We start from the raw sequence: 25,879 nt of genomic DNA, 5'->3' as shown, positions 1-25,879 counted from the left end.
CCACATTTCCCATATCCCATGTCTTTAGATCCTCACCCCAACCCTGTGTGTGATATTGACTTTATCCCCATTTTGCAGATGAGAAAACTGAAGCTAAAGGACACTTGAATTAAGAATTGGAGTCAAGATTCAAGCCCAAGTCTCCTGACTCCAAAACCAGTCCCTAATCCATGCAGGCCAGTTAGTACAAGGTTTTCAAAGCAGCCCTTTTGATCCCAGAAATGATCTAGATTCCTCTAAACAAAGTGGGAAAATGGAGGCCACCTGTCTTCATTTCAGGACTAATTACCTTTGTTAAAGCCAACCAAGTCCACAAGCTTAAGATAAGACAAGATTTTTGGGTGGTTGTAATGTTGGTTTTTTTTTTTTTTAATGCTGAAAATTGCTTTAGATGCTTATAATGATGATTCATTATGTAAATAATTGGGGACTTCCTGAGGTCAGAATCATCAAAATGTTCTGTAATTCTTAAGAGATTAAAAACACACCAGTCTAGTCATTTGGCCCCAGAATTGAGATTTAAGGGGTTGATTCTATTCCTAGCATGCCTCTATGATTTGAGGTAAATCCTTTAACCTCTCACTTTTTATTTACCCATTTGTAAATAAGCATATTTCCCATTATAGAATATCTGGGAAACACTTTAAAATTCTAGGCTCAAAAGTATTTCAAAGCCTTATAAGTTCCTTAAACCTCTTTATACAGCTTTAAAATGACTGTGACATCAATACAAGGTGGAATTATTTTGTTAAAAACAAGTATATGGAGACAGGGTTAAAGCACAGATTTCTGCCTGCCGACTACTGTTTCTAATAGGCACAGCTCAGGTCTGTGTTCCACTTTCACCTCCACCACAATGTGGTCTTGCCACTGCTAGTGGGATCATTTTGCATTCCACCTCCTACAGGGTCATAAATCACTAAGACTGATATCCGTGGGTGCAGATTTTTCTATAGTAGAACACCAGTGAAGCAGGGTAATTCTCTAATTTCATTTCCTCCCTTTGAAGGCTGGATTATGTGGAAGGGAAAATATTTTAGACTATAATACAATATTCCTCTGTCCCATGCCTTAATGTCCCTGTATATAAAATGGAGCTATTAAGATCTGCTTATACCTGCAGAGAGGATGGTGTGAGATTAACCGTGGGAATTGCAGTATAAAATAGAGGGCTTCAAAGTCAGACACATTTGAGTTGAAATCCCAGCTCTGTCATTTCTTATCTCTGTGACCTTGGGCAAAGACCCTTGCTCACCTCTCTCAGTCTTACTTTTCTCATTTTACACATGAGACTAATAATTCCTACCTTGTAGTGTTGTTCTAAGGATCAATGGCTTATCAAGAGTTTAGTTCAGTACATGGCAACTAGTTGGTTCTTTAAAAAATGGTAATAGTAGGGGCATCTGGGTGGCTCAGTCATTGAACATCTGCCTTTGGCTCAGGTTGTGATCCCAGGGTCCTGGGATGGAGCCCTGCTTCGGGCTCCCTACTTCTCCCTCTCCCACTCCCCATGCTTGTATTCTCTCTCTCATTGTCTCTCTCTATCTGTGTCAAATAAATAAATAAAATCTTTAAAAAAATGGTAACTGTAGTTTTCCTTGCCCCTGCCAGCAGAGGTGGCAGCCATCTCCTACTTGGTATCATAGCCACCCTCAGAACACTTGTGAAGCTCAAGATTGTTAAAAAAAAGGAACCAAGAAATCATCCAGCACCAGTCAGACCAATATGTCAAAATTAACCATAATTGGTGAAAACCCAGAAGCACTGACAGTAGAGTGCACAGAAGATTCAAGGACCAGACCTTGATGCCCAACATCAGTTACAGAAGCAACAAGAAAGCAGAGCACACACTGCCCAGTGGCTTCCGGAAGTTCCTAGTCTACCTTAGGTGCTGCTGATGTGCAGCAAATCTTACTGCGCCCAGGCTGCTCACAATGTCTCCTCCAAGAACCACCAAGCCACTGTAGAAAGAGCAGCCCACTTGTCCATCAGCGTCACCAATCCCAATGCCAGGCTGCGCAGTGAAGAAAATGAATAGACAGCTTATGTGCATGTTGTGTTTGTGTTAATAAAAACACAAATCTATTTTTTAAAAGGTAACTGCTACCATGTGAAAGACACTGATTTTGCTTCAAGCAAGTGCAGTGTGTGTGTGTAATGTATATATGTGACTGCCTCTGCTTCCCTTCTCTTTTTAAAAGGATGAGTGTGCCATCCAAAGCAAACTGAGAAGAACAAGGGTGGCTACCATTGCTTCTTAATAATATATTTTAACATCAGAGTCATATACTCCCTTTATTTACTGATGTTTTCTTCTTCTGGTTAGAGGGGTATGTCAAGATAGAGTCTTGCAATTCAAGTCAACAAGTATTTTGCTTTAAAAAATTTTATTGTGATATAATTGACATACAACATTACATTAGTCTCAGGTATACAACATAATGATTCCATATTTGTATATATTGCAAAATGATCACCACAATAAGTCTAGTTAACATCTGTCACCATATACTGTTACAACATTTTTTTCCTCCAGTCAACAAGTATTTTTGAGTATGTCGTATGTGCCCCTCTGACTTAAGTTCTCTCCTCTTGCCCGGATTTCATTAATATTAATTATTTACAGAATTTCCTAAGTTTTTAGTTAATAATGATTTCAATCCCTCCTGACACCTGACTACCCATATCTCTCAGGACTTTTTTCCCCAGAAAAGCAGAAATTTTAATTCAAAAGCAATTTTATGTGTGAGTGAAGGAAGAGAAAAGAACCCCCAAAAAGCTGCAGGGAAAAACTGATACAGCTGCAGCAGTCTGTCTCTGCAGGCAGCCTGCAGATTTTATATATATATATATATATATATATATATATATAATATAGATTTTATATATATATATAATATATATATATATATATATATTTATTTATTTATTTTCATTCACTCTCCAGGGTGCACAGAATTGGCACCAATTTAATTTATGCTTGCCTCTAGCAAGAATGTTGATAACACTTGAGTGATCTTCCTTCAGTTATCAAGGATAATGAACTTTCATGATCAAAGAACAAGAACTTGCAGTCTAGTGTTAACTTTATTCCAACTTTTGAAGAAGTTGCTGCAGAAACTTAAGCCCCGAAAGAGGCGCTTTTCATTTGGAGGCCCTCCCAGGGAGATATTTTAAGCAGATAGTAGAAGTACTAATTCAATATCTACATAGGATTTTTCCCTTTAGGTGGAGGACTAAAGAAATGTGATTAGATCTCAAAGCTCCTTTTATCATTTTTTTCACCTAGACAGAAAAGAAAATTTTAAAAAAAGAAAGAAGAAAATGAATTTTTGTGTTGCTTTTCCCTCACCCCTTTCAATAAAAATTGTTCTGAAGCTGCTACCAAAGAATACTGACAACTGTATTTTCCTGGTATTGCTTTGTAATTTGATGTTATAGCATAGCAAACATGGCAGACACAATCTCTGCCTCAGGCACATGTCTGATACATGGATTTCTATCCATGAGCCAATGTGGAGGGAATAAGTCTGTTCTGTTTATGCACTGATGTTACAACATTTGTTACTATTAAGAGACTTGAGCTCTGACATTGAGTTTGGCTGCTTTGAGAAGGTCTCTAAGATCCTAAGGCTCCTCATAATGGGTGACATCATATATAACCAACTCTCCATCATTAGGTGAAATGAAGACAGATTTGGGTATTTAATTTATAGTGCCAAGTCATCTTGAGATTTCATGAAAGAGGTTCATGGTGGAGCATGTCTCTTGTCCTCTGGGAAATTCTTAAACTCAGTAGTTTAAAAATAACCTTTGAATTTCAGGGAAATTCATTTAGATACTGCTGTGGTTAAGTGGTTGTGTTTGCTAAGCACACACCTCAGAGGATAGGCAAATTATTATAAATGGCAGTAGAGAGGCAGCATTGCACTTCTGGGAAGCGTAAAGCTAATCCAGTTTATGTGTCATCCTGCAACTGGATCAAGTTCTGTGCATAGATGACAGTCAGTGGAAATCTGCCACTTAAAGCTCACCAGTGGAACAAAGTGGGCAGTATCAAAAGTCAGGGCAGCAACATCTGAGTTTCCATCATACCTCCACTTAACCTGTGTTGGCACTATGTAGATTATAAAGATTATTAATTATTAATATCATGTATTAATATTAATGTATAAATATTAATTATTATTATAAAGATTATTAAAGCTGGAAACTCAACAGTCAGTATACAATGAGGTGAGGTCATCAGAAGCCTAGAGAATAGATAAAGAGAAGCTTCCAAAACACACTGAAACATAGCATGACTTGGCCTTGGATTTCTAGAACATGAGAGTATGCTCCCAGTCAGGAGCTCTCAGAAGCAGAGTATCTTTTTACATATTGAGCCAAATCTTATCTTAGTTGCAAATGTATACAAAACACCTGGCATGAGGTAGATACTCAGTGGATAAGGCTGGCCCCAAGCATAGGGTTTGGTTTAGAGAGTTTTCCCACACTGATTATTGACAACCATTTATAAACACAACTCATCATCACTTGCACCTGTACTACATTCCATCATAAAGGACAATATGCTCCATGTTTTTCAAGTCCAAAAATCAGAAGTCCATATACACATTTTCTATGATTTAGGGAATGGAAGAAGAAAAAAAAAACCACATAAACCTAGTCATTCTTTCTAGGCTAAAGTCAACCCTAGAAACTGACTCCGGATTGCCAGAGGGAGTTTTATGGGAAAAGTATAGTATAGCTGGAGAAGTCAGGCATAAAAGCCTTAACTCACTGTAGGATCTGTTAAATTATTCTATGCTCTACATGTGTCTGAGCAAGGGCAGGCATAAATGGTAGCACTGGGATGGTTGTGAGTCAGGTCAGATCTTAAGACCAGAGTATTTACTAGCTTTTCTTTATAGGGACCCTGGTAACCAGAATATGTGCATGACCAATTGCATTCTTTGCTCAGAGGCAGAGGATATCTGTTCTCTGCATGTGGCTTCTTTTTAACTCTGAGATAGAGGGAGGAAAGCAAACTAAGTAGTAGTCAGCCTTCTCTCTCCTCAGTGTCTTCTAGTCCAACTGCTATTGAACTCTGTCTTTAACTGTTTTAATTGAGGTTTCCACCACAGCAGACACTTCCTTTGTGGGAGGACTATCGGTGGGTCATGTAGGGGGGTTTCATCACTTTTGGGCAGACCTTTCTTTGTTTCTGCTTAAGGAAAGAGAAAGTGGGAAGAGAGGTAGCTCTAAGTGGGTAAGAAAGTGGGAAGAGAGGTAGCTCTAAGTGGGTAAATCTGAGATGTTGGTATTTCCTGTCTCCTTATGATGACTACCCGGACTGCCATCCTGAGGGATACTTGGGTTTTGGTGTCATGTGTTTTAGCATGCTAGTCACACTCCAGAGCTTGGACTTCCTGCCCAGCAATAGCAGTGTAGTGGTGACTTTAAGAAGGAATTTGGTTTTTGAAAGATTTTATTTATTTATTTGACAGAGACAGTGAGAGAGGGAATGTAAGCCGGGGGAGTGAGAGAGGGAGAAGCAGGCTTCCCACAGAGCAGGGAGCCTGATGTAGGGCTTGATCCCAGGACCCTGGGATCATGACCTGAAGCGAAGGCAGCCACTTAATGACTGAGCCACCCAGGTGCCCTGAAGTTGATATTTTTATTGAGAAACCAAGCAACTGTTAGCAGCTAGTTGAGGCTATAGGCTGACAGCAATGAACTTCACCTTACCCTGCCCCTGCTCTAGAAGAAAAAGACCTAAGACTCACTATTGTTAAAGATACCACTCAGTTAATTCTAATATCCTAACAATTAATTTTGCCAGGGTGTGAATACAGAGGCACCTCCCCCTTCTTCCCAACTTCACAGTTCCCTGCAGTCCCATTGGGGCAATGAAGACTATTATTCCTAGGGAATCCTACAAGGGGAATTCCAGGTCAGGGAGCAGGATGGGGTCCTTAGCTTTTGTTGGAATACAGTTTTGTTCACTGTTGGGACACCTTTCACAGTGACTCAGAGTAGGTGCCTTATCTTTGAGTCATCACTATTAAGGGATGCTGGTCATCCAGTGTTAATTATGAGCCCTTGATAGTTATACAGACTTTACAGACCATAAGAAGAACAAGAGAATCTATGTGGAAGCTCACTATTCCCTACTTCACCCACTGAGCCACCCAGGCGCCCCTCTAAAACCGTGTTCTGCTGTGAGTTCCATTTTACTGAATTTTATTCATGTTATCTTACTAAAGTAGGTATTTCAAGCATTTGTTGTACATTCGTCTCAAATCTCAATTTCAGGCAAACTGTATACTGTTTCCCCAGGTGCTAAAGAATTTCAGATTTTAGACTTTTTCCCTGTGTATGACCACATAATTTTCAAGGTATAAATTTCACAGATTTATATAACATTATATATATATATATATATATATATATATATATATATATATATGTGTGTGTGTGTGTGTGTGTGTGTGTGTGTGTCATGGTTCTCTATTTAGTTTTTCTAAATAGAAATAGTATAATTTAAAGAGGAATTGTAACTTTATGAGCTATTTTCCCCTGTTCATATCATAGATAATAAATAAACTCTCCTAGATAATATATTTTGTAGCATTATACTCAGCGTTAGGAGCTGTATTTCTATAGATTCCATAGTAGTACATATACTTTAGTAATTACGCACAAGCAATAAGTTAAAATTCTTCCAGTTAGACCGGTCAGTGTGTGTGCGTGTGCACACATATAAAATCTTTCAAAGGCATGGAAGATAGCAGAAAGAACTTCATGGGCAATGTTTCTCCAAAGGTGTTATATAATATGCATATAAAAATATGGTACCAAAAACATGATTCATAAAAATAAAAGTTGATAAACCAGACCACATTAAAATGTAAAACTTTTGCTCTGTGACTTTATTAGGAGGATAAAAAGGGAAATTATAGACCGGGAGAAAATATTTTCAAATCACATTTCCAACAAAGGGCTTATTTCTATAACATATAAAGACTCTAAAATCTAAGTATTTAAAAACCATTAGAAAATGGGTAAAAAACAGATATTTCATCCAAGAGAATATACAGATAGCAAATAAGTACCTGAAAAAATCTATGTATGAAAGACCCACAGCAAATATCATCCTCAATGGGAAAAAGCTTGCATCCTTCCCATTGAAATCAGGAACACCACAAGGATGCCCACTCTTACCACTCTTGTTCAACGTAGTATGAGAAGTCCTAGCAACAGTAATCAGACAACGAAGAGAAATAAAAGGTATCCAAATTGGTAATGAAGAAGTCAAACTCTCTCTCTTTCCTGATGACATGATTCTTTATATGGAAAACCCAAAAGACTCCACCCCCAAACTACTAGAACTCATACAACAATTCAGCAACGTGGCAGGATACAAAGTCAATGTACAGAAATCAGTGGCTTTCTTATACACTAATAATGAATCGATTCCATTTACTATAGCACCAAGAACCATAAGATACTTGGGAATAAACCTAACCAAAGAGGTAAAGGATCTGTACTCGAGGAACTACAGAACACTCATGAAAGAAATTGAAGAAGACACAAAAAGATGGAAGACCATTCCACGCTCTTAGATTGGAAGAATAAACATTGTTAAAATGTCTATACTGCCTAGAGCAATCTATACTTTTAATGCTATTCCGATCAAAATTCCACCAGTACTCTTCAAAGATCTGGAGCAAATAACCCTAAAATTTGTATGGAATCAGAAGAGACCCCGAATCACTAAGGAAATGTTGAAAAACAAAAATAAAATGGGGGGCATCACGTTACCTGATTTCAAGCTTTACTACAAAGCTGTGATCACCAAGACAGCATGGTACTGGCATAAAACAGACACATAGACCAGTGGAAAAGAGTAGAGAGCCCAGATAAGGACTCTCAACTCTATGGTCAAATAATCTTCAACAAAACAGGAAAAAATATACAGTGGAAAAAAGACAGTCTCTTCAAATCTGGTCAGCTATATGTAGAAGAATGAAACTTGACCATTCTCTTACACCGTACACAAAGATAAACCCAAAATGGATAAAAGACCTCAATGTGAGACAGGAATCCATCAGAATCCTAGAGGAGAACATAGGCAATACTCTCTTCCATATCAGTCATAGCAACTTCTTGCAGCTATATGTAGAAGAATGAAACTCGATCATTCTCTTACACTGTACACAAAGATAAACTCAAAATGGATAAAAGACCTCAATGTGAGACAGGAATCCATCAGAATCCTAGAGGAGAACATAGGCAGTACTCTCTTCGATATCAGCCACAGCAACTTCTTTCAAGATATGTCTCCAAAGGCAAAGGAAACGAAAGCCAAAATAAACTTCTGGGACTTCATCAAAATCAAAAGCTTCTGCACATCAAAGGAAACAGTCAAGAAAACAAAGAGGCAACCCACGGAATGGGAGAAGATATTTGCAAATGACAGTACAGACAAAAGGTTGATATCCAGGATCTATAAAGAACCCCGCAACCTCAACACACACAAAACAGACAACCATATCAAAAAATGGGCAGAAGATATGAACAGACACTTCTCCAACGAAGACATACAAATGGCTATCAGACACATGAAAAAATGTTCATCATCACTAGCCCTCAGGGAGATTCAAATTAAAACTACATTGAGATATCACATTACACCAGTTAGAATGGCCAAAATTAGCAAGACAGGAAACAACACGTGTTGGCGGGGATGTGGAGAAAGGGGAACCCTCTTCCACTGTTGGTGGGAATGCAAGTTGGTGCAACCTCTTTGGAGAACAGTGTGGAGATTCCTCAAGAAATTAAAAATAGAAATTCCCTATGACCCTGCAATTGCACTCCTGGGTATTTACCCCAAAGATACAGATGTAGTGAAAAGAAGGGCCATCTGTACCCCAATGTTTATAGCAGCAATGGCCATGGTCGCCAGACTGTGGAAAGAACCAAGATGCCCTTCAACGGACGAATGGATGAGGAAGATGTGGTCCACATACACTATGTAGTATTATGCCTCCATCAGAAAGGACGAATACCCAATTTTTGTAGCAACATGGACGGGACTGGAAGAGATGATGCTGAGTGAAATCAGTCAAGCAGAGAGTCAGTTATCATATGGTTTCACTTATTTGTGGAGCATAACAAATAGCATGGAGGACATGGGGAGATAGAGAGGAGGAGGGAGTTGGGGGAAATTGGAAGGGGAGGTGAACCATGAGAGACTATGGACTCTGAAAAACAATCTGTGGGGGTTGAACGGGCGCGGGGGGGGGAGGTTGGGGTACCAGGTGGTGGGTATTATAGAGGGCATGGATTGCATGGAGCACTGGGTGTGGTGCAAAAATAATGAATACTGTTATGCTGAAAATAAAAATAAATTTAAAAATAAAAAAAAGAAAAATGTTCAATATCATTAGCCATTAGGAAAATGTAAATTAAAACCACAATTAGATGTTTCTACATGTCTATTAGAATGGCTGAAATTAAAAAACAGTGACACCACCAAATTCTAGAGAGGATATAAAGACACTAGATCACTCATATTATTGGTGGGAATGTGAATTGGTACAGGCACTCTGAAAAATAGTTTGAATGTAAAATGGTACAGACAATCTGAAAAATAGTTTGGAAGTTTCATTTCAAACTAAAAACAGATTTGCCATACAGCCCAGCAATTGAACTCTTGGACACAGATTCCAGAGAAGTAAAAATTTATTTTCAGGTAGAAATGTGTACACATATATTCATAAAAGTTCTTTTTTTAATTGTACTGTTAGTCACCATACAGTACATCATTAGTTTTTGAGGTAGTGTTCCATGATTCATTGTTTGAGTATAACACTCAGTGCTCCATGTAATCCATGCCCTCCTTAATACCCCTCACCAGGCTCACCCATCCCCCCCTTATAAAACCCTCAGTTTTTGTTTCCCAGAGTCCATAGTCTCTCATGGTTTGTCTCCCCATCTGATTTCTCCCCCTTCATTTTTCCCTTCTCCTAATGTCCTCCATGCTATTCCTTTTATTCCACAAATAAGTGAAACCATATGATAATTGACTTTCTTTGTTTGATTTATTTCACTTAGCATAATCTCCTCCAGTCTCATCTTTGTTGATGCAAAATCTGGGTATTCATCCTTTCTGATGGCTGAGTAATATTCCATTGTGTATATGGGCCACCCCTTCTTTATCCATTTGTCTGTTGAAGGGCATCTTGGTTCTTTCCACATTTTGACTATTGTGGACATTGCTGCTATGTTCATAGATGTTTTATTCATATATCCAAACACTGTAAACTACTCAGATGTCCTTCAATTGTTGAATGGTTAAACAAATCATGGTACATGCGTACCATGTAATACTACTCAGCAGTATAACTTTGATGAACCTCAAGGAAGTTATTCTGAAGTTATTCTGAATGTAAAAAGCTAATCTCAAAAGGATACATCCTGAACAGTTCCCTTCATATAACAATTATGAAATAATAAATTAAAGAAACAGAACAGATTGGTGGATGCCAGTGGTTAGGGATGGGTGGGGCAGAGGCAGTAGTATGGCTATAAAGGAGTAGCATGAGAAAAATCTTGTAGTGATGGTACAGTCCAATATCTTGATTGTCATGATGTTTACTCAAAGCTACACCTGTGATAAAATTGCACACACACACACACACACACACACACACACACATCGAGTTTATGTGTAACTGGTGAAATCCGAGTAAGTTCTATGGATTGTACCAATGTCAGTTTCCTACTTTTCATATTGTACTATAGTTATGCAAGCTGGTAATATGGGGGAAGGTAGGTGAAGGGTGCACAGGACCTCCTTGTACATTTCTTGGAACCTTCCTTTGAATTTATAATTATTTCAAAACACTTTTTAAATGTCTAAAAAACCAAGAGTAACATTTTTTGGTTGCTCTATATTTTGTTTTCTATGTAGGGCATACTTATTTTTTTTAACTTTATGTATTAAAAATAATTATTGTATATTAAAAATAATTTCCCATCTTTTCGTGCCTAAACATAGCATGATGTATTTTAAAAAGTGCAGCTTATACTGTAAAAAGATATTAATTCTCTGGCATAAGAATGTGATGGTGAAAATGGGAGGTACTAGAACACAGCTGAAACCAGAGTTTTACAGCCCACTGTTAAACTGTAATTAACAAATTTCATATTGTTGTTTGTTTAGGATTTTTGTAATAATCAGTCCTCAGTTGTGGCACGATTGATCAAAATATATGTTTGGCTTTTAGAATGTGTTTTATACTTTCACTTAAACGTGGTTATATAAGCCCAGTGACTCCCTATTCCAATCAGAAGACAGATCATATCTCATCTTAGACTCAAAGTACCCAACTAAGGCAGAATGACTGTCTTGAGACTTGAAAAATATATATTTCACGTGCTTTTAGTTCTTAGTTGCTTTAGGTTATTTATTATGTGGTGAGATGGTCTTGTGACATTTACCTTGAGGAAATTAATTAAGCATTTCAATTCAAGAGGACTTTCTTAGGTCTATAGGTTACATTAGACTTTAGAACTCAAGAATAAAGAATGTTATCAATGGACTTTCTCAAGATCCTTTGTTAAATTGTCTTAGTGAGACCCCGAAAACATTTTAATCCAGGAAAATGGTATAATTTTTATTTATTTATATCAGCTTACCAAAAGGTTTATACCTAAGCTAATATATACCTACAAACATAGTCTGGAAAAAAAACCATGCAAGTGGCAATAATATAAACTGAACAGAATCTGTAACACACTTTGACGTTCTTAAATGCTATTGAGAAAAGCTAAACTTGGAGAAGCAAAAGCACTCTAAGTGTACTTATTGAAGCAATGAGTTATAAAAATGATACCCTATGTTCTCATTGCCTTTGTAGGATGCTGAAAGGATAAATCAGGCAGAATATAGAAAATATTGTAAGCCTTATAGAAAATGTAACCTTGATTTTTTTTCTCATACAGTAAAAGCTTTTATACACTGAATTCTGCCTTCCTGATACCCTTCACTGACATCTTTTCCTCTACCATTTTTCTCTTTGACTCTCCTATCCACTCACTCCAGAACCACCTTTTTTCATCCAAATACCCATATACCTCATTTCAAGCTGTCAATCAACATGTCCTCTTAACCTCTGAATATGCGTTTTGAAAGACTTATATATGTGGGATTCAATTAGAAAATTAAGATAGACTAAAGGGCATCCCAATCCACCTCTAAGTCCTTGAATGAGGAGATGGTATGTGCATATACTTTACCTATTTGGGGGTCAGTAAGATTGTCCTCTTTCATATTTACTCAAGGTTTAGGCAATCTCTGCCTATTCTGCACTCACTTCTCTTCATTAAAAGTGCTCTTAGTTTTCTACCAGTCTCATGTTGGTAGAGGAAATATTTAGTTGCTCCTGTTGAACTGAAAGCTAAGTAGAACAAGCTTTTACTTTCTGTGCATCAAGACTAAAAGGAGGAGAGGAATCTGTTAAGAAAAATAAGAGCAGCCATTTGGAGGGGGTAGCTTAAGTATATAGTTATAAGTATATAGCCATGAACAAGGAGATGGGTTTGTTGACTATGATGTCCACTGTAAATATCTTAAGGTTTTGAAAGGTACACAGATAAAATGAGAAGATGCATTTGCCAGCTTTCGTTGTATAACTGTACATTTAGACTTCCCGTGAAAGCCCAAGGCACATAAATGGCAAAGTAGAAAAGAAGGGTTAGAATTTGCTTTAGGTTGGCAGAAGTTGTTATGTAGCTAGCTGTAGACTTCTGGGTTCTGTCCCGTAAAGCCATAGGCTGTGCTAGTTGGTGTGCTGACACTCTGCTTTTAATTGTTTGTTCTGTGGGAAATGATCTTGTGATACTTACCTTTATTTCATGTAACTAGTTTTGAGTTTGCAAGATCAGATGTCTACAAACTAGTCATCTCTTCCTACATAATTGACCTGGAATTAGAATATGCTATCAGAATAGATTGCCACCAGGTAAATGGTGGTGCCTTAGTTATGGCAGATTATAGCAGCTCTTGAATCTATTTCCCATAGTTGTGATTAATGGAATATAACAGAAGAGGATGTTTTCAAGTCAGTCATCCTTTTTGGTCCTTCAAAAATTGCTTTGCTGTTTTAATATAAACATTAGAGAAGATTAGACTCAAATGTCAATGTGCTAAATTTAAAAAGATTAAAAAAAAAAACCACTTGGGTTCACTAATCTGAGTTGTTCTAATCACTACTTACTTCAACACTGATTTCTCTTCCAGACTTGAGTAGCACATTTCTCTTAGCTTACCTTAAATCTTCATATCTACAATCAGAAACCCTTCTGATACTCTAGGTTCTCTTTTTTTGGGGTGTGGGGAGAAGTTAAAAAGTCCCAGCACTATGAGTATGGGCACAGCGGACACAAATTCCTCTATAGACTTAAAATTGATTTTCTATTTATAGGCTTTATTTCCTTCCCCAGTGATCCCTGCTCTGTTATTCACGGGAGGGAGAGAGCCTGTGCTCACATGAACTGATCCTTAAAAATCAAAAGTACCCTAACCTCTGGTAGTAAAGACCCACTGGGTTTGGACAATTAGTATGTAAATGATGCTGTCAAATTTGGGGCAAACACTGATTTCAAATTGAACCCCTCAGTATCCTGTTGCAACCACATATATACTCACACTCACCAAGTCTTGTATTCCAATTTAAGGATCAAAAAATATTACCACCATATCCACAGAGGGAAAAAAGAAATAAGTATTGGATTTGTATGTAGCACTAAGCACTTTCATGTATTCTCTTGAAGATGTGGTATATATACACAATGGAATACTATGCAGCCATCAAAAGAAATGAAATCTTGCCATTTGCGACAACATGGATGGAACTAGAGCGTATCTGCTAATAGTGCACTTGAGTATGCCATATTTCTTTACCAGAGATGACAATAGAAAGTTATACTGCAGGATGGAAGAAAAGGGATGAGAAGGGGAAATTAGATTTTGAAAATACAGATGACTAATTAAAAAGATATAAAATAACACCAAAAACAGAAAATTTAGAGATACAGTGAAAAGAGCCTTGTACTGGGAGTTAGGAGGCCAGGGTGAGTTTACCACATAGTGACCTGGGCAAGTTACCTACTTCACTTGGATCACAGTGCTTTCTCTGGAAAAAAGCCAATAGTATTACTTACCTTGCCTACTCCTCAGGGTTGTCTTCAAAGCCAAATAAGAATCTTCAAGATCTTTATAGCTGATAAAGTGCTGTGTAAACTAAACAATTACTATCACCTTAATTACTTTAGAATTTCATATTAAAAACAAAACCAAAACTGAACCAAATAGCTGTGATTCACACCACGAATCTCCCCCCATATCCTGCCTCCTTTTGTCAAATGACATGGAATAGGGTATAACTTGCAAAGAGACCTGTGATTTAAGCCTTTCTTTTTCTTTCACTGAAGGAATAACTGGTTTATAAAACTTATAAACTTATAAAACTCCAAGAGAGATTTTAGCTCTGCCATTTATTAACCTACGTGGGAATCTACTAAAGTTGTCCAAGCCTCAGTTTCTCCATCTATAAAATAAGGATTGTTACAGCACATACCTTTTAGGGTTGTTGCTGGGATCAAATGAGATAATGCATGTGACATGGTTTTACAGTGCTTCTCACATAGTAAAGGCCCACCAACTGTTAGCAATTCACATTATTATTACCATTACTACTACTACTACTACTACTACTGCTACTACTACTATCACCACCACTGCTAAGGAATCTAGTCCCTGGTGGCCTTCTTTGGCACAGCTTTTTAGCTTTGTTACTTAGCCAGTAATTCGTCTGGAACCAAAGCCCACAAATATAATCTCTTCCTTGACAAACTAGTGTTTCCTGCAATCACAGCTCTCCCCTCCCATTTCCCTCCATATTTGGTGGGCTGCCAAATTACCTATTAATAAGTGTATTCTTAGGTCCTGTTCATGCCTTCAAATAACCGTCTCCATGGGGCCAGTTTGGCAATGAGGCAATCTCTCCAAATCCCCAAGTACATGGGTTAAGTGATATGGGCTTGTCACACCCACATTATGAGGTACATTTGAAGACATAATTAGAAAGAGACAGGTATTTTTAATAAATACCAAAGCACAGAAAGCATCAATTGAGTCTTCAGTGTTTTGTTCTTTGAGTGAGTTGTATGTTTACAAGTTTTCTTTGGCACTAGGTTGCAAGCATTTTAAAACACCTCTAAAGGCTAAAGTCCCCATCTTTAAGAGCTCCTAAGAATGGTATATAGCATGTTGTTACAAAGTATTAAAATATGCAAAATTTGAAATTATGACATTTCAGGCACCTTTCTAAAGGATTGTGATTTTTTTCCTCCCCATTTGTGACTCATTTGCAGTATATGGTCTACTCCAGCTAAACTAGTGGGAAATCTGTAGACATTGCCAGCCCATTGCTTTTCCTATTGGGTGAAATGGTGGCCTCTATAGGGTGAAGAAGTGGATTATAGTGATTCCCAGGTTAGACCTGACACCCAAGCCACAACATGGTGACCACCCTGTAGCTGCTTGGTATTTGGACGGGACAGGCAGTAAAGTCAAACAGACCCAGGTTACTATGACTTGAACTAGTCACTTAACCTCTCTAAGCCTCAACTTCTCCACCTCTCTTACAGGACTGTTACTGTGGGCATTAAATGAGATAATGCATGTAAACCAAGGGCTAATCACAGGCATTTGTTAGCCCCAAACGACTCTCTTCCTTTTGAGGGGTATAGTTGAAGAGAAACTTGAAGAAGAAATCACTGCGCTGGCTGCTTCAATGAGGACATCACCAGAGTCAGAACAGGAACCACTAATCTCAAAGGAGTTGGTTAGGATATCATGTGCCTTGGTGGTGGGATCCCAGAGCTGGAAGCAACAGGCAGGATGCCCCCAAGAAGAAACACCCACAGAAGAACTTATCCATTGTTGATAGCTGGTAGATGAAAGGGTGGGGAATAAGGCAGTTGGAATAAATCATTCCTTTTTTTATTGGAAACAGTCATTCCTTTTAAGTTGGTGGCACTAGATAATTGATGCCCTGCTGTCTGTGATCTTGGATAACTTGAAGACCAGGGTCCAAAATTATCTGATATCTTTCATTTAGGGACCTTGTGTGACCACTTAACTTCCTTTTCTAACCATTAGCAACTGTGCTACAGCAACATGAGTCTTCCACTAAGTTCCCACTTACACTATTCATTTCACTGGGTTTTCTGTTTCTGAGCTTTTAGTTTTCCCAAGGCTCAAAAACAATTCTCTTTTCCCTAGTTGACACCTTTAGCCTTCCCTGCATTTGCAGAGGAAGGACAACCTTCTACCTTACCATAAGCTACTTTTCTCCCCAAACTTCCAAAGCTCTGACCCAACTCTTCCTCATGATCCAGCTCTTAGAGCCAAGCTATTTCCCTGCTGGTCCTTGCATCCCTTTCCCTGATATCCTGCTAGAGCCCCCCAAACTATGCATATGTTCCAGAAGGCACTTCCAATACAAAACAAACTCAGTGACTGTGGTTATAGGGCACCTTCACTCCCATTAAAGAGTTAGTGAAGATTCCCCACACCACTAAAATAGAGTGACCTGAAGCCCCAGTCCTGGTCCTGCCATTAATTTTCTGTTTGAATCGGGTAAGTACAGTCCCTCTTAGGGCCTTATTTTCATCATCTCTAATGGGGTGAGGAGGAAGATGATTAGTCATTGTTAAGGTCTAGCTCTGAAAATTAAAAGGCAGTTTTGCAGCAAGAGCACAAATTTTGAACTACATAAACCCCATCTTCATATTCCCACCTTCAGCTATCTTGCTAGTCCCTTATAGCAGTGAAATAGCATGTTGAAGTCTGCACAGTTCAAGGCAGCAAACCAGCATGCAAATCTTTGTATAGGTCTGGGAGGACTCAGCTGAGCTCTTCCCCCTTCCTGGCTGCTGCTGGTCCCAGAGCAATTATGAAGAGCCAGGTTACTGTTTTCTGCACTTTGTCAGCCTCAGTCCAAATTACTCACCTCCTCCCCAACCCCCAAGCAATTAGTGGTCCTTACCCTTCCTAGGAAACTCCAACAATAGAAAAAGGAAAGGGAGAGACATAGAGAGATTTGAGAAGACATATGTGTCTGGGTTTTATGGTCCCAGTAGACTAGTTTTAAAGTTACCAACCATTGATATTTATCTTATCAATGTACTCACACCAGTGCAAAATGATATGTAAATACTGAAAGTCACTGCAATGTTGTTTGAAATAGAATAATATTTTAAACCACTTCCACTAATAGGGGACTGTTTAAGTAAATCACATTACATCCATACAGTGGAATGCTATGCAGTTGTAAAAGGAAATGAGGTAGCTCAGTATGTACCAATATTAAAAGGACTCCATGATGAATTAGGCATAGAAAGTGAGAAACAAAACACTTTGCATACATGAAGGCAAAATAATATGTGTATGTATGTTTGTACATGTGTATAAAATATCTTTTGAATGATGTGTGAGGAACTGGTTAAAGTTTTTGCCTATTCAGAAAACAAATGTAGTATCATTCTCAACTTTATTTTATTTCACTAGTAGAGAATAGGGACATGGATGATTGTCTATATAGTTCTTCCTTAGCACAAGAAATAGTGAGAGGGATTTGCAGCTATAGTCCTTACAGACCTGAGCAGTAGAAAGATCTGATTCTTCAATGTTAAGGTGACCAACATATTTTGGTTTTCCCATGACTTTCCTGGTTTTAGCACTTACAGTCCTAGGAAAACTGGAACAACTGGTCACCTTCACATTCTTCTGCTGCAACCCTTAGCCATCCAGAGTTGCTAGTGCCAAGGGGAAAGCTCCCATTAGTGGGGTGAATGAAACTGTGGCACAAGCCTCTGCCTCCACAATCTAGGAGGGGCTCACACTTATAGAGTGGCAGACACATGTTCTGTGAGATATCCTCATCTAACAAGACAAGGAAATTGGGGCTCAGAGAGGTTAAGTGATTTTCCCAAGGCCACACAGCTAGTAAACACTGGAGCCAGTCTGTCTGACTCCTGCCATGTCAACAGGACCCCTGGGGAATGTTAAGTTTTCAGTGAAACACCAGTTTTGGTCTTGTTTAAAGCCTAAAGTACCTGAAGTTACATTTTAACCAAATCAAACATTGTTGCTCTGAATCAACTTTGACAGGGCATTTTGGGACATGGTTTTCTTCCCATCACCTCGGCCCCCAAGGCAAAGAGAAGAGATGTTCCAGGTTTTCAGACTGAAAGAGCCATAAGCAGGAAGCTGGCTTCCCCAGCTGTGCTCATGATGGGAGACCTGTTCTCCGCTGAAGAGTGGTAACCTACTCCTCTCCCAACTTGATCCACCTCCCTCCCAAGATCAGCATGAGAAAGTAAAACAGAAGAACACCAAGCTAGTAACAGGTAGTGGTACATGTCATGATGCTTGCCTACTCTTCGATTGGCTAGGGGTAGAATTCAATTTGGCTATGTAATAAGGGCTCCTTTTGCTAGGAAACATTAAAGAAAAAACAAAAACCCTAAAGCCTCACCCATCAAAAGCTCACTGAGCCACAGTAAAACAGACGTAGCTGATAGTCACAGCTTTGGGGATTTGGGAAGAATATAGGAAAAGGTCACAGCAGCAGCTGTACTTGCCCTTTCTTAATTAAGCAGCAGGCAGGTGTTAATTATATATAGGAAATTTGGCTGTTTTGTAGACCCTGTTGAGATATTTTGTAGAAGATATTTAATAAATATGGGGCAAGGGAAATCTTACCCGCACTGCTGGCAATTAATTTGTACATGCTGAGTTGCAGAGCATCAGGGAGAGAGGTCATCTGTGCCAGGATGGAAGAGCTTCTGGGAATAATGGAGATCGACTTCTCAAAGAAGACCTGAAAGAAAACTGAAGCAGAGCTTTCCAAAGCTCTAGCTTCCTCTGCAATTGTTGCTACACTTTAGGCAAAGACATTTTGTGTGAACCTGAATTACCTATACTTTGATAAATTCTGTAATCTTGGATTTGAATGAAGCTGATCCATCTCTGTGGTAGTTGGACTCAACACCACACTCACTCCCACTACAAAACAACCAACCTTGAGACTTTAAGAATAGACACTACAGTGTTTTGGTTTTAATGTCGGATAAAACTGACAGGAAGGCGTAGGAGGCTTGCTTACAGTATGTTCTGGTTTAAGAAGCATCAGATGGATCACATGGCATTTCAGTATGTACAAGGATCCTATGACCCTTCCTAACTTCTTCCTATCTGCAGTGTCAAAACATTGGCACAGAAATGTGGCAGCTTGGACCAAAAAGATTACTGGTGTGCTCCATTTTTTGTGAAATACTTGTATGCCTGTAAAGGTGGCCACCAAGAAAAATTTTACATATAGAACCTATTCCTCATTGCCTTTCATAATAACATTAGAGATGGATTCTTCTGACAAATTTTTTTTCCCCAAGATGCTGTGAAATCTCAGAAATGCAAAACAAACATAGACAATTTTATTTGAGAGGAAAAATTTCAAGCGTCTTGATATGTCTAAGAAATAAAAATATATGGTCAAGCCACTTAAACTGCAGCTCAGGTTATCTTTCATAGGGCAATATTGAGTTAGATGCCTTCACTATCAACTTCAAAGAGCAGCTGAGAGGATTCAATAGCAAAAGTAAAAGTACTTTATCAATTGAACATGCAGTATACATGTGAATTCTCATTACTGTTCTAGTCAATCCTGGACAGTCATTTTATTTATTTTCTTAATTATTTTTATTAACATATAATGTATTCTATATTATATTATATTATATTATATTATATTATATTATATTATATTATAGACCTGCCCGAGGAGTACAGGTCTATGAATCATCAAGCTTACACATTTCACAGGCCTACCATACCACATACCCTCCCCAATGTCCATAATCCTCTCCCTACCTCCTCACCCCCCAGCAACCCTCAGTTTGTTTTTTGAGATTAAGAGTCTTATGGGGGTGCCTGGGTGGCTCAGTGGGTTAAGCCTCTGCCTTCGGCTCAAGTCACGATCTCAGGGTCCTAGGATTGAGCCCTGCATCGGGCTTTCTGCTCAGTGGGGAGCCTGCTTCTCCCTCTTTCTCTACCTACTTGTGATCTCTCTCTCTGTCAAATAAATAAACTCTTTAAAAAAAAAAAAAAAAGAGTCTCTTATGGTTTGTCTCCCTCCCGGTCCCATCTTGTTTCATTTTTTTTTTCTTCCCTCCCCCAACCACCCCCTGCCCTGCTTCTCATATTCTTCGTATCAGAGAGATCATATGATAGTTGTCTTTCTCTGATTGACTTATTTCACTCAGCATAATACCCTCTAGTTCCATCCACATCGTTGCAAATGGCAAGGTTACATTTCTTTTGATGACTGCATAGTATTCCATTGTGTGTGTGTGTATAGTTTTATATATATATATATAGATAGATAGATAGATATTTATATATATATCTCACATCTTCTTTGTCCATTCTTCTGTTGATGGACATCTAGGTTCTTTCCATAGTTTGACTATTGTGGACATTGCTGCTATAAACATTTGGGTGCATGTGCCCCTTCGGATCACTACATTTGTATCTTTAGTGTAAATACCCAGTAATGCAATTGCTGGGTTGTAGGGTAGCTCTATTTACAACTTTTTGAGGAACCTCCATACTATTTTCCAGAGGGGCTGAACCAATTTGCATTCCCACCAACAGTGTAGGAGGGTTCCCCTGTCTTTGCATCCTCGCCAACATCTGTCATTTCCTGACTTGTTAATTTTAGCCATTCTGACTGGTGTGAGGTGGTATCTCACTGTGGTTTTGATTTGTATTTACCTGATGCCTAGTGATGTGGAGCACTTTTTCATGTGTCTGTGGGCCTTCAGGATGTCTTCTTTGCAGAAATGTCTGTTCGTGAGTCTTCTGGCCATTTCTTGATTGGATTATTTGTTCTTTGGGTGTTGAGTTTGATAAATTCTTTCTGGATTTTGGAAATTAGCCCTTTATCTCATGTCATTTGCAAAAATCTTCTCCATTCTGTCAGTTGTCTTTTGGTTTTGTTGACTATTTTCTTTGCTGTGCGAAAGCTTTTGATCTTGATGAAGTTCCAATAGTTCATTTTTGCCCTTGCTTCCCTTGCCTTTGGCAATGTTTCTAGGAAGAAGTTGCTGTGGCTGAGGTTAAAGAGGTAGTTGCCAGTGTTCTATTCAAGGATTTTGATGGATTCCTATCTTACATTGAGGTCTTTCATCCATTTTGAGTCTATTTTTCTGTGTGGTATAAGGAAATGGTCCAGTTTCATTTTTCTGCATGTGGCTATCCAATTTTCCCAGCACCATTTGTTGATGAAATTGTCTTTTTTCCACTGAACATTCTTTGCTGCTTTGTGATGATTATTTGATCATAGAGTTGAGGGTCTATTTATGGACTCTCTATTCTATTCCACTGGTCTATGTGTCTGTTTTTGTACCAATACCATACTGTCTTAATGATTACAGCTTTCTAATACAGCTTGAAGTCTGGAATTTTGATGCCACCAACTTTGGTTTTCCTTTTCAACATTCCTCTGGCTATTTGGGGTCTTTTCTGGTTCCATATAAATTTTAGGATTATTTGTTCCATTTCTTTGAAAAAGCATTGATGGCATTTTGATAGGGATTTCATGAAATGCATAGATTACTTTTGGTAGCATAGATATTTTCACAATATTTGTTCTTCCAATCTATGAGAATGGAATATTTTGCCATTTCTTTATGTATTCCTCCATTGCTTTCATGAGTCCTTTATAATTTTCTGAGTACAAATTCTTTGCCTCTTTGGTTAGGTTTATTCCCAGGTGTCTTATGGTTTTGGGTGCAATTGTAAATGGGATTTAATTCTTAATTTCTCTTTCTTCTGTCTTGCTGTTGGTGTATAGAAATGCAACTGATTTTTTTGTGCATTGATTTTATACCCTGCCACTCTGCTGAATTCTTGTGTATGAGTTCTAGCAATTGTGGGGTGGAGTCTTTTGGGTTTTTCACATAAAGTATCATGTCATCTGCAAAGAGTGAGAGTTTGACTTCTTCTTTGCTGATTCAGATGCCTTTTATTTCTTTTTGTTGTCTGATTGCTGAGGCTAGGACTCCTAGTTCTAGGTTGAACAGCAGTGGTGATAGTGGACAGTCCTGCCATGTTCCTGACCTTAGGGGAAAAGCTCTCAGTTTTTTCCCATTAAGAATGATATTGGCTGTGGGTTTTTCACAGATGGCTTCTATGATATTGAGTTATGTACCCTTTATCCCTACATCATGAAGAATTTTGATCAAGAAAGGATGCTGTACTGTGTCAAATGCACTTTCAGCATCTATTGAGAGTGTCATCTGCTTCAAGTTCTTTCTTTTATTAATGTATTGTATCACATTGATTGATTCGTGGATGTTGAACCAAACTTGCAGCTGAGGAAGAAATCCTACATGGTGCTGTGAATAATCCTTTTAACGTACTGTTGGGTCCTTTTGGCTAGTATTTTGGTGAGAATAGTTGCATCCATGTTCATCAAGGTTATTGGTCTGTAATTCTCCTTTTTGATGGGGTCTTTGTCTGGTTTTGGCATCAAGGTAATTCTGGCCTCATAAAATGGGTTTGGAAGTTTTCCTTCCATTTCTATTTTTTGGGACCATTTCAGGAGAATAGGTATTAATTCTTCTTTAAATGTTTGGTTGAATTCCGCTGGGAAGCCTTCTGGCCCTGGGCTCTTGTTTGTTGGGAGATTTTTGATGACTGCTTCAATCTCCTTACTGGTTATGGGTCTGTTCAGGTTTTATACTTCTTCCTGATTCAGTTTTGGTAGTTTATATGTCTCTAGGAGTGCATCCATTTCATCCAGATTGTCAAATTTGTTGGTGTGTAGCTGCTCATAATATGTTCTTATAATTGTTTATATTTGTTTGATGTTGGTTGTGATCTCTCCTCTTTCATTCATGATTTTATTTATTTGGGTCCTTTCTCTTTTCTTTTTGATAAGTCTGACCAGGGGTTATCAATCTTATTAATTCTTTCAAAGAACCAACTCCTAGTTTGTTGATTTGTTCTACTGTTCTTTTGGTTTCTATCTCATTGATCTCTGCTCTGCTGTTTATTATTTCTCTTCTCCTGCTAGGTTTAGGCTTTCTTTGCTGCTCTTTCTCCAGCTCCTTTAGGTGTAGGGTTAGGTTGTGTATTTGAGACCTTTTATTTTTCTTAAGAAAGTCTTGTATCGCTATATACTTTCCTCTCAGGACTGCCTTTGCTGTGTCCTACAGGTTTTGAACCACTGTGTTTTCATTTTCATTTGTTTCCATGAATTTTCCAATTCTTCTTTTATTTCCTGGTTGACCCATTCATTCTTTACTAGGATGCTCTTTAGCCTCCATATATGAGTTCTTTCCAACTTTCCTCTTGTGATTGAGTTCTAGCTTCAGAGCATTGTGGTCTGAAAATATACAGGGAATGATCCCAATCTTTTGGTACCAGTTGAGACCTGATTTGTGACCTGGGATGGGATCCATTCTAGATAATGTTTCATGTGCACTAGAGAAGAATGTGTATTCTATTGCTTTGGGATGAAATATTTTGAATAGACCTGTGATGTCCATCTGGTCCAGTGTGTCATTTAAAGCTTTTATTTCCTTGTTAATCTTTTGCTTAAATGATCTTTCCATTTCAGTGAGGGGGGTATTAAAGTCCCCTACTATTATTGTATTATGGTTGATGTGTTTCTTTGATTTTGTTATTAATTGGTTTATATAATTGGCTGCTTTCATGTGAGGGGCATAGATATTGAAAGTTGTTGGATCTTCTTGTGGGACAGACACTTTAAGTATGATATAGTGTCCTTCCTCATCTCTTATTATAGGCTTTGGTTTAAAATCTAATTTATCTGATATAAGGATTGCCACCCCAGCTTTGTTTTGATGTTCATTAAGAGGGTAAATTGCTTTCCACCCCCTCACTTTAAACCTGGAGGTGTCTTTTGGTCTAAAATGAGTTTCCTGCAGACAGCATATCAAGGGGTCTTGTTTTTTTTTTTTTTAATCCATTCTGATACCCTGTGTCTTTTGATTGGGGCATTTAGCCCATTTACATTCAGGGTAACTATTGAAAGATATGAATTTAGTGCTATTGTATTGCCTGTAAGGTGACTATTGCTGTATATTGTGTCTGTTTCTTTCTGGTCTATTACTTTTAGGCTCTCTCTTTGCCTAGAGGATCCTTTCAATATTTCTTGTAGGACTGATTTGGTGTTACAAATTCTTTTAATTTTTGTTTGTCCTGGAAACTTTTGTTTTCTTCTTCTATTTTCAATGACAGCCAAGCTGAATATAGTGTTCTTGGCTATGTATTTTTCTCATTTAGTGTGCTGAACATACCATGCCCATTCTTTCTGGCCTGCCAGGTCTCTGTAAATAAGTCTGCTGCCAATCTAATATTTCTGCCATTGTATGTTACAGACCTCTTCCAGAGTTGCTTTCAGGATTTTCTCTTTGTCACTGAGACTTGTTAGTTGTACTAGTAGATGATGGGGTGTGGACCTATTTTTATTGATTTTGAGGGGAGTTCTCTGTGCCTCCTGGATTTTGATGCTTGTTCCCTTTGCCATATTAGGGAAATTCCCTGCTATAATTTGCTCCAATATACCTTCCCCCCACTCTTTCTTCTTCTTCTGCCATCCCAATTACTCTAATATTGTTTCATCTTATGGTATCACTTATCTCTCAAATTCTCCCCTTACGGTCCAGTCATTGCTTGTCTCTGTTTTTCTCAGCTTCTTTATTTTCTATCATTTGATCTTCTAAAGCACTAATTCTCTCTTCTGCCTCATTTATCCTAGAAGTAAGCCCCTCCATTTTTTATTGCACCATATTAATAGCTTTTTTCATTCCAACTTGGTTAGGTTTTAGCTCTTTTATTTCCCCAGAAAGGGATTTTATTTCTCCAGAAAGGAATTCTCTAATATCTTCCATGCCTTTTTCGACCCTAGCTATCACCTTGATAATCATCCTTCTGAACTCTTGTTCTGACATATTACCAATGTTCGTATTGATTAGGTCCATTGTCATTAGTACTGCCTCTTTTTCTTTTTTTGTGGTGTGTTTTTCCACCTTGTCATTTTATCCAGATAAGAATATATGATTGAGAGAGTAAAATACTAAAAGGATGGCAAAGACCCCAGAGAAATATATGCTAACCAAATAAAAAGAGACCCGAAACCAGGAGGGAGAAGAAAGGGGGAAAAAAGAATTACATATACGTGTGTGTGTGTGTGTGTGTGTGTATAACTGGTGAATAGAATGGAGCCACACACTTCACTTTGTGTGTATTCTGGTCTCTTGAAAGAAATTACCTCCCAAAATTTTTAAGGAAGGGACAAATTTACTTATTTACTTACATATTTATATGTATATTTTTATTTATAAATTTATTTATATATTTATAAAAACTTATATATTTATATATAAATTTTTATATAATTTTTAAATTTGTATATACATGTATATGTATATATATATTTATATACACACACCATATATATGGGTAAACACGATAAAGGGATGAAATATGATTGTAAAGATGAAAATTAAAAAATAGTCTAAAAAAGGAAATGATACGTTGGTTGGAAAAAGAAAAATAGAGGAGAGAATGTATCAATCTGGAGTTAGATTTAGGATATATTTTGATCTATTAGAAGAAATTGTATCTTAAAATTTTAAAGAAAAAACCTATATGTATACAAAAGTAATGTTAAATACAATGAAGGGAGAAAAATGACTATAACAATGAAATTTAAAATATTTTTAAAAA

At 37.8% G+C, this 25,879-nt stretch overlaps 1 protein-coding gene and 1 pseudogene across 1 annotated transcript in view; both read left to right on the top strand.

The window, feature by feature from the left end:
* The window catches only part of DGKK (diacylglycerol kinase kappa), a 163,971-nt gene that overhangs the window by 18,563 nt on the left and 119,529 nt on the right, over positions 1 to 25,879 (top strand). The window lies entirely within an intron of this gene.
* Positions 1,580 to 2,038, top strand: LOC131822081 (large ribosomal subunit protein eL32-like; annotated as a pseudogene).

Source organism: Mustela lutreola, chromosome X, assembly GCF_030435805.1.
Source record: "Mustela lutreola isolate mMusLut2 chromosome X, mMusLut2.pri, whole genome shotgun sequence".
In the NCBI taxonomy this organism is placed as follows: domain Eukaryota; kingdom Metazoa; phylum Chordata; class Mammalia; order Carnivora; family Mustelidae; genus Mustela; species Mustela lutreola.
The sequence above is the reverse complement of the archived record's forward strand: the minus strand, read 5'-3'. Positions and strand labels throughout refer to the sequence as shown.